The sequence below is a fragment of the Vulpes lagopus genome, chromosome 5, assembly GCF_018345385.1.
Source record: "Vulpes lagopus strain Blue_001 chromosome 5, ASM1834538v1, whole genome shotgun sequence".
Taxonomy (NCBI): domain Eukaryota; kingdom Metazoa; phylum Chordata; class Mammalia; order Carnivora; family Canidae; genus Vulpes; species Vulpes lagopus.
Window position 1 is genome coordinate 53,938,648 of NC_054828.1, and position 17,774 is coordinate 53,956,421.

Here is a 17,774-nt window from a genome sequence, read left to right on the forward strand (position 1 = left end):
GTGTGAGTACAAATTTCTGATGGCTGGCTACGGCCTTCTCCTTATTGCTGAGGATGCCTGAAGTCACGATGCTGACTTAGCCAGACCTAACCCAAATGCAGTCATGGCTGGTCAATGCAGTTCCATGCTGAGGTCCAACCCGTAGAGGGTAGTCCGTATTATCTTGTCGGCTTGGTTTTTGAAAACTGTACAGACTAAGGGCCTGCAGCTGGTTTTTGTTTTGTTATCGTGGTTCCTCTTCAGCCTGGTTTGAATAAGTAACCAGACAGGATACAAAAGACCTCTCGTTGAATGAGACTGACTTCTGGCAAACCAAGGTTTTACACATATTTTGGTGGTTTGTGATCCAATAGTGAAGCATGTCTTGTGTGACCAAAACCAGTCTCTGGAAGCAGAGGCTGGATACTTCATATTTTCATGATGTTTGCCTATTTTTTCCCTTTCTCTTGTGCTCTCTCATTTTCATCAGTTACTTGTGATAATATTTTTCATATCATTAACCTCCAAAGTTATAATTAAGACATCATTTTACCATTCAAACGAGTCACTGCTGCTTCTAAGGAGTAGAGCAAAAGACGGCTACAGAGAAAGAAGAGGCTTTCTCCGGAACCGTTCCTAAAGTCAGAGTTCCTGCGTTATGGACCATGTTGGAATAATACGGAGGAAAAGAAACGATAGTTGGCATTCTGTTCTCTTAACTTGAAGCCACCCAGGAACATAGCTGACCTGTCAGGCAAGAGAACAGATTCCCAGATAAATACTTCTCCCACCTCAGTGGTAACTTTCTGGATAGAAACTATTGTTCTTTTCTGTATCTTTCTGGGAACCTTGTGAGAAGCTAATCTTGAGCCTTATAAAGCCTCAGAGATGGGCTAAAAAAAATCCAATCATATTATATGGTCTTGGCTGATAATTCTTTTCCTATTTTTCCAAATTCAAACAAGACTCAGTAATGTTGTCCAAAATTTTTTAAATCACAAAAAAAGAGCACACACACTCAGATTACAGTATAAACATGGCTAAATAATATAACCTCAGGATCATAAAAATGTCCTAAATGTGAGCATCTAAGCACCTGCTTGGAAAGGACTCAATGAAATGGGCAGTGTCTCTTCAATATGGAAAACATCATTTCAACAAACAGCCTTGTTACCCAGTACTTTAAATGAAAAAATATTGACATTTCCCATATTTTATTCTGATTTTTTAATAATAAACAAAATAACATATTATGGATAAATTTGGAATCTTTTATATACCTCTATAATTTTACATTATTATTTATATCCCCCAGAAAACCATTGCCTAGAATTTAGTATGACTTCTTTCACTACCCCATACTTTAATAATTTTTCTAAATATATATTTATCCATAAACACTAAGAAGCAATATATCTTGTGCTTTAATTTATAAAATTAGTATAATGCAGTTTACATCATTCAATTATTGTGGGCTTTTTTCCCCATGTCACACATTTTTGAGATCTACACATGTTGAAATATATATGTCTCTTCATTGACATTCATTATCCATCCCCCAGGAGAAATTAAAGTCCCAAATAAAGCCTTTTTAAGAGTAGTAAGCAATTTGAGCCCCTAATTCTCCCCAATTTTATGTCTTATTATTCTTAATTTGCAAAAAAAAATGTCAATTGCTCTTGATCACTTTTGATAAAATCATTGGTAGTATCATCATATATTTTATAAATTCCGTACCTGCTAGTTTTTCCTATTCCCTCTCCCTCCCTCCCTCCTTGTCCCATTCCACCCTCTCTCCCTTCTATTTATCCTTCACTTTAACTTCTGAAGCAGGACAACTAACTATCAATCATGTTATAGTCTTGTTTTCATAGAATGGAGCTGCCACTGGGAAAAGAGGCATGTGGGGCCAATAAGACTATTGTAAGTGGAAGCCATATATGTCATTTCCGGGCCAAACAGTTAAGTAAAGGAGTTTTGGGGTTTCTTTTTTTGTTTTGTTTTGTTTTGTTTTTGTTTCTATCTTACCCTACTTACCTTCATGTTTCAGCTGGAAGCAGAGAACTCAGGGAGTCCTTAGGAATAGGAGAAGCCTTGGTCCTTGAGTCACCGTGTGTAGAAAAGTTGTGTACTTGCCACCCAGTCACCCCACCCCCACCCACCTCCCCTTCCACCACCCCTAGTTCGTTTCCTAGAGTCAGGAGTCTTTCATGTTCTGTCTCCCTTTCTGACATTTCCCACTCATTTTTTCTCCTTTCCCCTTTATTCCCTTTCACTATTTTTTTATATTCCCCAAATGAATGAGACCATATAATGTTTGTCCTTCTCCGATTGACTTATTTCACTCAGCATAATACCCTCCAGGTCCATCCACATTGAAGCAAATGGTGGGTATTTGTCATTTCTAATGGCTGAGGAATATTCCACTGTATACATAGATCACAGCTTCTTTATTTATCATCTGTCGATGGACACCAAGGCTCCTTCCACAGTGTGGCTACTGTGGACATTGCTGCTATAAACATCGGGGTGGGGTGCAGGTGTCCCTGCGTTTCATCACATCTGTATCTTTGGGGTAAATCCCCAGCAGTGCAATTGCTGGGTCGTAGGGCGGATCTATTTTTAACTCTTTGAGGAACCTCCACACAGTTTTCCAGAGTGGCTGCACCAGTTCACATTCCCACCAACAGTGTAAGAGGGTTCTGGGCACTGAGGTGGGCACTTGACGGGATGAGCACTGGGTGTTATTCTGTATGTTGACAAATTGAACACCAATAAAAAATAAATTTATTTAAAAAAATAAAGAAGACATGCATGTGGCCAACAAACACATGAGAAACTGCTCTTCATCACTGGCCATCAGGGAAATACAAATCAAAACCACCATGAGATCCCACCTCACACCAGTGAGAATGGGGAAAATTAACAAGGCAGGAGACCACAGATGTTGGAGAGGATGTGGAGAAAGGGAATCCTCTTGCACTGATGGTGGGAATGTGACCTGGTGCAGCCACTCTGGAAAACTGCGTGGAGGTTCCTCAGAGTTAAAAATAGATCCGCCCTACGACCCAGCAATTGCACTGCTGGGGATTTACCCCAAAGATACAGATGCAGTGAAATGCCAGGGACACCTGCACCCTGATGTTTATAGCAGCAACGTCCACAATAGCCAAACTATGGAAGGAGCCTCGGTGTCCATCGACAGATGATGGATAAAGAAGCTGTGGTCTCTGTATACAATGGAATATTCCTCAGCCATTAGAAATGACAAATACCCACCATTTGCTTCAATGTGGATGGACCTGGAGGGTATTATGCTGAGTGAAATAAGTCAATCGGAGAAGGACAAACATTATATGGTCTCATTCATTTGGGGAATATAAAAAAATAGTGAAAGGGAATAAAGGGGAAAGGAGAAAAAATGAGTGGGAAATGTCAGAAAGGGAGACAGAACATAAAGACTCCTAACTCTGGGAAACAAACTAGGGGTGGTGGAAGGGGAGGAGGGCGGGGGATGGGGGTGACGGGGTGAGGGGCACTGAGGGGGGCACTTGATGGGATGAGCACTGGGTGTTATTCTGTATGTTGGCAAATTGAACACCAATAAAAAATAAATTTAGAAAAAATAAAGAAAAGTTGTACTGATGCAACGTACCCACATTCAAACACTAATTGAGTGAGAAATAAACTTATCTCAAAACACACAGCTGTGGGGATGTTTGTTACAACAGCTTGCATTACTGTAACCACTGTACTTGTGTATGGAAAACACCCCAGGGAGACAAGGAGTTGATTTTATCCTGCCCATTATCCCAATCATGTTAACATTCCCCATATACTCCCACAGCATCTTCGACTTGAAACTTCCAGTTGTAAGAGAAATATGTTCTGCGAATGTAATGCACGACACGGTGAGTATAGTTAAGAATATCGTACAGTCTATTTAAAAGTTACTAAGAGAGTGGATCTTGAACGTTTTCATCACAAGAAAAAATTGTGAATATGTGAGGCACTGGGTGTTATCTAAACTTACTATGATAATCATTCTGCAATATATACATACATTAAGTCATGATGTTGTAAACCTTAACGTCATGTAATGCTAAATGTCAATTATTTTTCAATAGAGCTGGAAATAAGACACTATATAGACCTATAGCCTACCTTACTTGACAAATATCACCAGATTCTCTCAGGCAGACATAAGTGTTTCTTTTATATATTTCTCAAAGCGGGTAAAGGGGCATTTGTTGAAAATGCCCCTACTTCCTTCCATATGAGACTTTAAGCTTAATAAGTGGTAGAAGTTTATTGGTATCTTCCCAGTGTCTCGGCTGTTGGATAAGTATTTGCAAAAAATAATAATAATAATAACAAAATAAAATAATAAATGAATAAATGTGCAGTCTTTAAGACAGTTGGTTTAGAGCTATTTTCTTACAGAAACAATTAGATAACATGGAGGGATATTTTTAACAGACTTCATTGGAAATAGGACAGCGTTGCTAGGAAATAACTGCATTGGATATTTTGATAGACACTTAGGATCAAAAGGCTACATTTAGCCTAATTAGAATGATTATCTCAATTATTTTAAAGGTAAAACCAAACATACAGTTTTATTAGCCATTTGAGATCTAGACAAATCCTTTCAGACACTAAGAGAGAAATGTTATTTCATTAATTATGAAAAGTGTCAGACTTCCAACCAATTCTAATGGTGACACAGGCGAAAAGAAGAAAGTCTGCATCAGTTAATGTATTTTTCATCCTCTATTATGTTTCTATATACATTCAGAAATATTTCTAAATATTGGAATTTCTTAGAAGTTATTAGAAATAACACATGGTTTGTTTAAAATCAACTGAAAACATTCTCCAGTATTTGGAAATTTTGGCAAGACATTGAATCTATCCAGGTTTACCCAGTGACAAGCCCTAGGTCTGGGCTCTGGAGTAGACAGTTGTGCTGGTTGGTTTCCTAGTCACTGTCTGCTCTCACTTCTAGTAGAAGACTCTCAAGTGACCATTTCTTCTTCCTACTTGTTCGCATCCTTGAGAGAGTACCATTAATTTTCATTGCCTGCCCCTACAAGATGTGGGCATGCAAACCCAGCTGAGCCTGTTAGACTCTCTACGTTGATGGGGAGTTGAGTGACCCAGGTCTTGGGGACGGGGAGGAACCCTGACTGGTCAGAGCAGCCGCCTGACTCTGTCATTTTATTCTTGCTCCCTCAACCTTTGGGGCTGTTAGTTCTTGCTTTGTCCCAGCCGAGGTCTCCAGTTCTTCATTCAGCGAATTCCCCTTGGTCTCAGACAGCCAGGGAGGGGCCCGTTGCAACCTAAGCACCATCAGAAGTCCTGTTATCATGATCTGGTTTCAGCATTACTTGAATGTCATCTGATCATTTCCTTCGTCCAATTTGGATACCACGATTGACATTTGTCAAACTTTTTTCAAATCTGAAAGAAGCAAACGAACATGGCAGCTAATTGACCCCAAGCCTCCAGGGCATGGACTTCAGAAGTGATTTGCCAGACGTGACAAATTAAAACCATGACTAGAATGCTCTGTGTTTCTAGAAGTTTACATTTTTAAAGGTTTTTCATGCTATCATCTTATTAAATCCTCATAAAAGCTCTCAAGTGGATAAAAAGGGAAATATTACTCCCATCTTCAAGAGAGGAAATTAAGTTTGGAAAAGAAAACACCAATGAACCCTTGAGTTAAAGGGAAATGTCATTTCAGTAAAAACATTTTGCATAACAAGTCCAAGACTACATTGCAAAAGCACGCCTAGGGAAATCCTTTATTATTTTATTTTATTTTATTTTATTTTATTATTTTATTTTTTATTTTATTTATTTTACATTTTATATTTTATTTTTTATTTATTTTATTTTATTATTTTGTTTTCATATCTCGTTGATTTCATTTTAATCATTGCAATCTGTGTATGTTGTTGGTGTAACAGTTAGTCTCTAGGTGGTTGGCCGTTTCTGCACAGACTCCTCTGGAGACTTTGCAGATGGTTTTAGGTCTCCAGATGTCTCTACACACAGCATGTTACTTGGATCAGCAGAATTCCTCTGGGCCTCTTGGTTCTGCTCTAGATGAAGCTTATTTTGTTCACTGTCTTTATCAGCTGTTGATAACAGACAAATCTGTGGGTCCTGTTTCTCTCATGTGCTTCTTGAACAGGTGGTAGAGATGTCAGAGGGTCTTTGGCTGCACCAGCTCACAGGGGCATCTCTACCCGCCTAGTGGTCTTGTCCACCTTGGCACTGTCCCTGCACTTGCATTGACAGGAGACCAGCCTCTCCTTCCTTTCTTCTCTTGTGATTGGTTATTAGCCCCTGATGATCAGTTGTGGGTGGTTGTTCCCCGTATTTGGTGGTTCAATATATCTGCTAGGTTCTCATCCACGTTGAAGCCAAACCGTTGAGAAGTTATTTATTTTTAATGTAATTATATTATGGAAAAGAAATTATCTTGCTTTACTTATTTATTAATTTTTTTTTTACCATCTTGCTTTAAAATAAAAATAAAAGACTGGGGTTTCAGTTCAATATATATCCCTCAATCTCCATTCCTCAGTAGTGCTATTCATACTAGCCTGGTTAACAATCTTTAATTGTGTAAAATCTAATAGTGACTTTTTATTCAAATAATATATACAGACGTATGGCATTATTATGACTCAATGAAGCTGATGATTTTCGCTTTCAGTGGGGTCATGAGAGTCTGCACTCAAGGCCCTGGCAAAAACAAAAACAAAACCAAAACAAAAACCAAAAAAACCTTCTTTTCTTTCTTTCTTTCTTTTTTATTTTTTTACATTTGTTTATTTATTCATGAGAGAGACACAGAAAGGCAGAGACACAGGCAGAGGGAGAAGCAGGCTCCCCGCAGGGACCCCAAAGTGGGACTTGATCCCAGGACCCCAGGATCACGCCCTGGGCCTAAGGCAGGCGTTCAACCAGTGAGCCCCCCAGGTGCCCCAGAATCCCTCTATTTTTAAGAAATGTTTGCAAATTACTCCACACAAATTACATACACAGGGATGTATTATAAGCATACATACTTATATCTCAAAAATAGATTTAGTGTCTATTAGTAAATGTCTGGAAAATAATATTTGATTACTTGTAACTATTGCTACAATAGTTTCATTACTATTATATTCATTACTATTATATTTCATTACTTGTAACTATTGCAAGTTAAAATATTCCCTTTTTATGGCTTACAATACATTGACTCTATTTCTTTCTGTTCTTTTCTTGTTGGAAAAAAGAAACAACCAGCCACCACCATTTCTAAATTAGACTTCATATCTCTGATGACTATTTTTAAATTACTTCTCAATTTTTCTACCAGGCTAAATTACCTCTTTTATTTTAACTTTTTTTTTCTCCTAATAGGCCTTGTTTTTCAACCTTTGCTCATCCCCTTTGCTTAACCCTTTCTAAACTTACTACACATATTAAATTGCAATTGATTCATTCATTTGGGTGCCTAGTGGACATACAGAAATCTACCAAGTGTCTTTCATCCATATTCTTATGATTTCAGCCAAGTACAGAAATTTTGATATAAATTTAAACAGCATTCTCTATAATGCATTAGAGGTTAAAAGATGAAGCCTGTGAAGGTTTGACTTCATCAGATAAAACCTGCCCTCACTATGGATTTTTAGGTGAATGGAGGACTGTAATTCACAGTGTCATTGATCATTCAGAAAAGTATTTTTCTTTCTCATCAGATCGCCCATGCATCTACAACTTCTAGGTTTCTGTGACAATATTTAAGCATCTCCCTTTCACAAGTGTAAGAATGAGAGAAGAAACAAACTCTACAATTCAGATCTGTTCTGTTTATACCAGTTTGTCTGTTTTCGTTGGCAAGGTAAGAAAGAAAGAAAGAAAGAAAGAAAGAAAGAAAGAAAGAAAGAAAGAAAGAAAGAAGAAAGAAAGAAAGAAAGAAAGAAAGAAAGAAAGAAAGAAAGAAAGAAAGTTAAGCAACTAGCCTGTTGTTTTGTTTTAACTGACAACTTTTTTTTCCTTAATGGCCTGAAGCATTTTGACTAAACTTTAGTTAAAAATAGTCACGTTTGTATCAGTGGACATAGACTTTAATTTTTTTTTTTTTTATTTATTTGAAGTAAGAAAGTCAAGGGTTCACATTTTAGCTTTCAAAGTTGTCTATCCTTCCTTCAACCTCTTTTCCCTTCTCATTCTCAATCCAAGATCATTAACTAATGCTACTAGTCAACTAGTTGCTAGTAAAACCACCTTCCATATACTTCACAGGAATGGCTATTCAACACTTTTCCCCACTATAGCTACTTTTTGGTACCTGTTAAAGAACTGTAACTGCTCACCCTCTGGAGCCCACTAATGAGTTTGCTCCCAAAAAGCTATGTGACCTGTTTAAGTCAAATTGCCATTTTGTTTCTCAGTTTCCCCATCATCTCTATTTAGCTTCCAAATTGGTCTAGTGCATAAATTAAAAACAGACTATTGCATATAAGATTCACTGCACATTGTCTAGCATGTAATGAGTACTGCTAAAATAAATTCTATTAAAATACATAATATTCATCAATGTTATTAATTCATAAAACAAAAAAAATTCATAAAATGGAGACACCCAAGCATAGTGGGGCAAGGCTAGTTACAATAAATGATAATCCCCAACATCCTCAACAAGTATGTCATGTTTTTAAAAGTTTAAAACTTATCTGAATATTAATCTAAATGAACTCTTTTTTTTCTTTAAAAGTAACACCATAAAGGAAAGTACAAAAATATGAAAAAGCACATGGATCCCTTCTGATGAAACAGCAGTCTTTTTGGTTGTTAGACATGAAATTTACTGTTGCATAATTGAAAGGAACTGCTTCAGACAAAGAAACATGAAAATAAAATAGAATTTTTAGAAGTTCAAAATCTTAAATCTAATAATAAATTTATCTACCCTGTAGGTGACCCAACAGACATGATTAATTAGATTCTTAATACATTAAAATTTCAAACTGCATTTTCAGAGTTTGAGGAAACATATCAAGAGTAGGTGGAAACATACTATAATTGCATCAGATTTAGAAAAGTATTGTGTGCTTTCTCCAATTGCCCCCTCCTTTGTGACAACATCAAATTAAACATCATCTCTAAATTATTCTTATTTTACAAAAATGCCCACAATAAAAGATAAAGTATACCTTCAGAAAGAAAGATCTTTCTCCTGCTAGGGTAATTGTCTATTTAAGGTAGTTTATTATAGACATGTTTCCAGCTGTAAACTAAGGATTTGGGCAAATGGTTTTGTCCAGTTCCTTGAAAAGCCAACATTTGTTCTTTTTTTGCTTTTAAAGCCTTCATGCATTTTTGCTATTCTAAAGTAATGACGTGAAATGCACAAAAGTCAGAACTACGGGTGTGTAATTGAGATTTATTCATATAATGGCAAGTCAACTAAAATTTGGTGGCTAAGTGTTAATAATAATTTGGGTATAGATGTCATGGAACTGATAAAACACAAGATTTCATAACATTTATGAATACTACATTATGTTATCCCTTCTAAGAAAGTATCTGTACTTTCGATCTGGTCGTGACCTCCTGCTATATTGGAATGCATGCTGAATGGAGCACCAGGAGGACTGGCTTCTGGCCTTGGTGTTCCCGAGCAGCTCCTGGGACATCAGACAGGTGTCCATTCTGAACCTCCATGTCCTCACTAAGAAAGCTGTAGCATTTAAATAGAGAAAATAATTTAATGTGTGACGTTTTGTTGGCCGTTAGATGAGAAATGGTATATGAAAACACCAAGCATAAAGTGGTAAGCATTCAGCAAGTATAAATTGCCCTTTTCTCTGTTTGAATTCCCTTTCCTCTCTTTCCTTCCTTTATTCCATTCCCTTTTCTAACGTCTGGTCTATAGGTTAAACTATTTACAGATTATCTCGTTAGTCTCTAGGTTAGTTTCTCTATAGTCTCTCTAGAGCTCAAGAGAATATAACTTTGAATGTACTTCTGGTTTCCCTTCAAAATGACTCTGTAGAAGGCCAATAATGCAGTTGTCTTTTTATATTCTAGACATTTTTGTACATTATCTTGTTTTGTGCTTATATAACTGCAAAAAGAGACTTCACTAGGAGAAAGTAGATGTACAAATTATGCAGAGTGTAAACGATATTTGATATTAGAACATATGCTAATGGAGCCCTGGAGCCTTGATGCAGATAGAAGTAATGCGAGATAAGGATCAGTCTGAGATATTTTAAAAATATAAATATTCTTTTTCAAAGAAGAATAATTATAATTGTGTTGACTTCTTGAATGATTTAAAAAAACAGTTAAATGCAAATCACTTCAAACATTACTAGTGTTTATAAAATACAGGTATTTAAAATATAATAAAGTGTTTATAATTTTATGAAATGTTTTCATATTTGCACCTGCAAACAATGTCTAAATAGCAATTAGTGTTGGCTGAGCCTGAACATTTTATGAGCGCAATAAAACTTTAGATCCCCAAATTAAAGCAGATTTTAAAGTTATATTTAGTATTAATTTTCAAACTCAAAATCAGCAATTCCCTCATTGTAATAAAACGTAACACTAATGAGATAATGAGATAATAACTCTTAGACAAATTACACTAATTTGAATAACAAAAATGCTATGTTTAAATTTTGATTATATTAATTTGACATAAGATTTGTCCTATTTATTTATTTATTTATTTATTTATTAGATTTGTCCTTTTTTGAAGGAATAAGTTTGTATACAATCCCTCCTCTTTACATGTCCCATCCTGCCCTATGACAATTTCATTTCTTTATATCTTACATGCTTCTTGTAAAGTGCGTCTATTTTTTATAATTTCATGAACAATTGGTAATTTGTTTTGGTTTACTGAACCTTATATATATAATTTCTACATGCTATTCCTTTCATTTGTCCATTCTTCATTTATTCATATTTAGCTGATTGTCTCCCATATGCTGATAGTGGGCCAATTGCAGGAAAGCCAATATGATGAGAGATGATTTAAAACCTTAGGAGCCCTTACTCTATTGAGGAAAGAACACAATATGCTATTCTGTATAAGAAATGACAAAGGAGAATTATAGGAATGAAAATAGTGTGGTGATGTTATAAGACTTGTCTAACTGAAAAGAAGAGGGAAGTAACACATCAACCCATTTGTGTGCAAGCACTTAATAAGCATACAGTACACATTACATAGTAGATGGTGTTATAAAAACTGGCTCACGATATGAAGAGAAATAAAATTACACATGAAACTTGAATTTCAGATAGAATAAAAATCTCAATGTGAAAGGAAAAACTACAAGGTAATTATATTAATATATGAGAGAACATTTTACTGACATGCTAGAAAAGGACAGATTTTAAAATTTTTCAAAAATATAAACCAGAAAAAAAATTGATGAATATGCTTACATAAAAATAAAGGAAATCTAGTTGACAAACGTTACCATTATGAAAATTAATAGATGACAGATTGTGAGAATTTTCAGTAGCTAAACCCAATACAGGCATATATCTAGACGTATATAGATAATACCTCAGTAAACTCGAGTCCACAACAAAAAGAAACCCAATGTCACTACATATTCTGGAAGTATGGCATAATATCCCCCCTACAAATCCAGATGTATGAGTCATTTTTAAATAGCTTTTTGCTAAGTTATAATTCACATACCATAAAATCCATCTATTTCAAGTATACAGTTCGGTTTACAACACTGTGGACGGGACTAGAAGGTATTACACTAAGTGAAATAAGTCAATCAGAGAAATACAATTATCATATGATCTCAATCAGGTGGAATTTAAGAAATAAAACAGAGGAGCATAGGGGAAGGGAAGGAAAAATAAAACAAGACAAAATCAGGTAAGAAGACAAACCACAAGAGACTCTTAATCCTAGGAAACTGAGTGTTGCCAGAGGGGATGGGGGTAGGGAGATGGACATGAAGGAGGGAATGTGATGTGATGAGCACTGGGTGTTACATAAGACTGATGAATCACCGACCTCGGCCTCTGAAACCAATAATACACTATATGTTAATTAACTGAATTTAAATATAAATGAATACATTATAAATAAAGGTTTTAGTTTTAAGATATTTTTATCAGCCCAAGAAGAAACCGATAGTGGTCATTCCACATGCTTCCCTCTCATCCTAGGCAACCACTAATGTATTTTCTGTCTCTACAGATTTGCCTATTCTAGACTTTTTGCAATCGTGGCGTCACATAACAAGTAGCATTTTGTGTCTGACTTCTTTCTTCTTTTTTGTTTTTTTTCTGACTTCTTTCAATTAGCATGAGCCTCAGGGTTCATCCATGTGGTAACGTGTGTCGTTCACTGCTTCATTCCTTTGGATTGCCCAATAAAAGTACATTGTACGGATGGATATACATTTTGTTTATCTATTCATCAGTTAATGAATATTTATTTATTTATTTATTTATTTATTTATTTATTTATTTATATTAAAGATTCTATTTATTCGTGAGAGACACAGAGAAATAGACAGAGGGAGAAGTAGGCTCCCTGCAGGGAGCCCGATGTGGGACTCGATCCCGGGATCACGCCCTGAGCCAAAGGCAGATGCTCAACTGCTGAGCCCCCCAGGCATCCCAATGAACACTTAGGTTGTATCTTGGTCCAACAGTTGCCCCACCCGGTTCCTCAAAAAAAAAAAAAAATAAATTCCATATCCACCCAGAAACTCAGAATTGACTTCAGTTGGATATAAACTTTGCAGATATATTTAGTTGAGATGAGGTCATGTTAGAATGGGTTTTAAACCCAAAGACTTGTGTCCTTAAAAGAAAAAGAGAGGGCACAGAAAAACATAAAAAGGAAAGAAGGCCATGTGAAGGTGAAGGTAGAGACTGAGAGAGGTGATTTTAAGCCAATAAATACCAAGAACTGCCAGAAACGATCAGAAACTAGAAGATACCAAGAAGGATCCTTTTCCTGCGTCTTTCAGAGGGAGCATGACCTTGCAGACACCTTGATTTCAGACTTCTGTCCTCAGGAACTGTGAGATACTACAGGTCAATAGTTTGAACCCACCCTCTAGTGGGTTGTGCTGAGTGTGCATTTTTCAAAGCAGTATTATTTTTATGCTCTTTATTCAGTTTGTGCTGCTTTATTACAGAAGCCCTAGGAAATTGATAGAGATTGTTTCACCACTTAGCTGTTAAGAATAAAAAAAAAAGTACAAAAAAGAGCAGACAATGTATGGAAATAAACTAAAATGCTACGTATAGAACAGTTGTTAAAGTCCCTTAGTAATCAACGAGAGAAGGTGTCGCTCTCTCCACAGCTAACAGATCCAAGAGTTGAAAATGCTAAGGGTTTGTGTGGAGGTGTCCATATTTGAGCGCCCAGTCACCGTAGACTGCTGTAGTCACTCTGGAAGACAAAATGATTGTACTTAGTCAAATTAAATGAAAATATACTCCATAACCCAGAAATTCCTCTCCTACGGATGTATCTCAGGAAAACTTGTGCACATATCCACAAAGGGCCATGTCGGCACCAGTCACTGAGGTGTCCTTTGCAGAGCTGAGGAATGGTTGGCAGTTTCAAAGTGTCTTGCTGGAGAATTCTGAAGTTCCATGGTTTGTCCAACACACAACCCAGTGTGTACCCCGTCTGACGACACGGAGATGCAGACATGCAAAGGGATTCGCCCAATGCTGTCCAGCAGGGTAGAACCAGACCCTTCTACATCAAACTACTCCTTGGGTGATTATAAAGTTGTGCTAAAAGGGTGAATATTTAAATAGTCCTCTTACTTTTAAAATACCTTGTTCATCATTTTGCTTATTGATCCTGAGCATAAAAATAATACTGCTTTGAAAAATGCACACGTGCAGAAACGTAAAAAATGCTGTACATCATTGTTGCTCTCACAGCTGTAGCTAGAAAAACAAACTACATAAAAATATCTGATTTAGAAAAAATAAGTGACAATGCATTACAAGCACGTTACAAAAGGGCATGAACCAGATAAAGGCTTGGGATGAGGTCTGATTAGCTGCCGGTGTCCTGAAGAAAAGTGCTTGGGACAAAGGACACAGTGGGAAAACGTTGTAAAGGAAAGGAGACTACATAATACACGGCAAACAGTGTTAAGGAAAACATCTGTAGGGAGAAAATAAGAATAATGGTGAGTAATGGTGTGGAATTCCATGGGCACATGAGAGGCCGAGATCAGATGTCTTGAAGGGAGGCTTCTCTGAAACAGATGTGGAGAAGAAATCGACGAAGTTGCAGCATAATTAATATAAAAAGGTTAGAAGACTAATTGTATTTGTTTGGATTTACAGCCAGGAGGTGTGGCCAGCAATGAGGAATTCAGGAGAAGCTGAAGTCTAAGGAATGACTCCAGGCAGATTGCAAGTTTGGTGGAAGTGCCGTGTTTTCCAGTAATTGTTCTATGGACTCTATCCTAAAATGTGTGTGATGTCATTACCTTCCCTTACAGACAAGGACATTAAGACAGAGAATTCTGGAAAATTCTCCAAAGTCGTTCAGCTAATATATGGAAGACCCTAGCTGTGCTTCAGGCAGTCCAGCTCTTGAACCCACACTCTTAAAGGCCGTGCTAAATTGTCCCATTTCAGGACACCCGGGAGGCTCAGAGGTTGAGAGTCTGCCTTCGGCCCAGGGTGTGACCCCAGGTCCTGGGATCAAGTCCCACATCTATCTGTGCCTGTGTCTCTGCCTCTCTGTGTGTGTCTCTCGTGAATAAGTAAATAAAATCTTTTTTTAAAAAGCGTTTAAAAAAATAGGGCACCTGGGTAGCTTGGCGGTTGAGCATCTGCCTTTGGCTCAGGTCATGATCCCGGAGTCCCAGGATCAAGTCCCACATCAGGGTCTCTGCGGGGAGCCTGCTTCTCCCTCTGCCTGTGTCTCTGCCTCTCTCTCTGTGTCTTTCATGAATGAATGAATAAATAAATAAATCAATAAACAAATAAATAAATTCTTTTAAAAAATAAAATAAATTGTCTCATTTCTGGTTACCTAATTCCTGTGCATGTCAGGAGATCTGCTATTTTTACATTTCCTATACATAATGGTTCAAAATTCATGAACTGATCATTTCAAATATTACCTCCCTTTTCACTAAGATGATAGTTTCTGTATATAATTTTTATTAATCAGTTGTCCCACATCCTGTCTTTAGTTTTTCCTCTATGCAGTTTCTCAGCAATTAGAATATTTATATTCAATAGAATGTAATTGCAGTCTGGCAGATGTTTATTAATTGAGGAAAATGTAACAACTCGATCTTAATTCACCTTAGAGGCCATGAATGTGTATTGCCACACTAGCAAAAAAGGCAGATAAAAGGGAAAGAAGGAAGGATGGAAAGAAGAGAGGGAAAAAAGAAAAGAAATTTGTTGAAGATGAAAACTTCCACAAAGAAAATCATTAATAAAGATCTATACCAAAATTGTAAATTCTGTTCCTCAAAGGACATATTTAAGATATTGACTTGAGTGAGAAACAATATTTGCAACTTGCAAGTATCTCCTGTATTTGCTCTTTAACCCAGAAATTCCACTGCCAAGTATATATATATATATATATATATATATATATATACATATATATATATATATATACACACACACACACACACAAAGTCATGTACAAGAAAAATAGATAACATTTTTTTCTACATTTATTGAGATGATATATTTTTTTTTGAGATGATATATTTTATCTCCAAATTTAATCTGGTAACATTATGTTAATTGATACACCAATTTAAAAAAACTTGAATTTCTGAAATAAATCCAATAAGATAGGTTATATTATCTTTTTTACTCATTGTTGAGTTTGGTCTGTTCATATTTGGGTTTGCATTTTTCATCTATGTTCATGGGTGAAATTTGTATGGAAATCTATTTTCATGCATTATCTTTGTTTTTTATATCAAGGCCATGCTAATCTCTAAAACAGTTGATATACATATGTTCTTTTCCCATTTCTTAGAACAGTTGGTGTTGTATTAGAATCATATGCCCCTGGAAGTTATAATATTACCAGTGCCATATAGACTAAGAATTTTCTTCAAATACAATTTTTGACTATTGATTTAATTCAATGATTTAGAATGTATAGTTCTTCCTTTGTCAATGTGTAACTTGTATTCTTCTAAAGATTTGTCTATTTTGTATAAACTTTCAGGTTTATTAGTATAAAGTTGTTAATTATATCTTGTATTAATTTATCAAATCTCACTGAAGGTTAGTCTATTTTATTAGATATTACTGTCATGAACCAACTTTAGACTTTGTTGATTACATTTGGTAAGTTTTTCATTTCATTAATTTTACTTCTTACCCCTAGCATTTCCAGTCACCTACTCTTTGGACTTGTTCATTTCCTTTTTCTAACTTTTGAGTTTGTTATTCTTTAGCCTTTCTGCCTTTAGATTTTCTCCCTTAGGCAAATCCTGGACATTTTCTTCTAACACTTAAACCCAAGCTTAAATTCACTGTATTTTTCAACTGTCTTCAAGATAGAGGGAGTGATGTTTCTATTCCATATTTCCACATCCACTAGATCTTGGCTGAGTCATGCATTATTTCCTTAGTATCTTATCAAATTCTTGATGTTAAAAAAGATTTTATTATTTTTTAGTAGTTTCTAATATCTAAATTGTTCTTAACTTGATTGATGACTCTGATGCTCAGCCCAAAATATTCTTGTAGACACAAAATTGTATTCTTTCCATAGGCAAAATCCATTCTTTAGGATTTTCTCTTAAGACTGGAGCTCTATTCCCATCTTTATCCGTGTTACTCCTTTCCACACTCTCCCCAGTTTTTACTTTATTCTTAACAATGAAGCAAATATTAGATGCAATCTGCAGTGATTGTTTAACTGATGTAAAAATGTGAAGGCTTCTTTTTCTGCATGTGCCCAGCCAGTGGTTCATTATATTTAAAACTGAAGTTTTTATCATCCAAATATTATACCTTTTCTCATGGTATCAGAGCATGCCAGTGCTGAAACAGACAACCTTGAAACCTCTTTGCTCTAAAACTAAAAGATTTATTTCTCACTCAGAGGTCAGTCCAATCCACCCTTGACAGCCAGATTCCACGTGGTGATTCAGGAATCCTTGCACCTTCCATCTAGTAAATTCTCAAATCTTCCCACTGGATCCTTTGCAACTGTCTGAGAAATAAATGGGGATTAGAGGATTCTCAAGGGATTAATTAGTGTTTTGCTTCCTTTTGAACTAACTGACCATGAGCTTTTCATCTTTCTTCCTATTTTTGAGATATCTTACATTAAAGATGTCATTCTGGCAATAAGCACTGATTTCAGCTTCCAAATTAGTACAACTTGTTCTTCATTTATTATTTAAATTCACCTACCTCTATATATTCAGATTTTTGGTAGTATATGCATCCAATAATTCCTGATAGAATGTTTATTATTCATAGCAATACAATTTTTTTTAATTATAACATTTGACTCCACTAAAGTTTGTAGGTTCCTGCAAAGAAGACTTATGTGGTCTCCACTCTTACTTGCTGTTGATCTTACCTCTATTCCCACACATTGTGTGCTGATCATTTAAAATGAATAGAAGAACATTATCATTATTTTCCAGAATAATTATTTTTTATTTCATCTGTGATATCGTTAAATTAATTTTACTAAAGTAGCGTTGGGGCAATGTTTTTAAATTTGCTTTTAAAAAATGATGTACCGG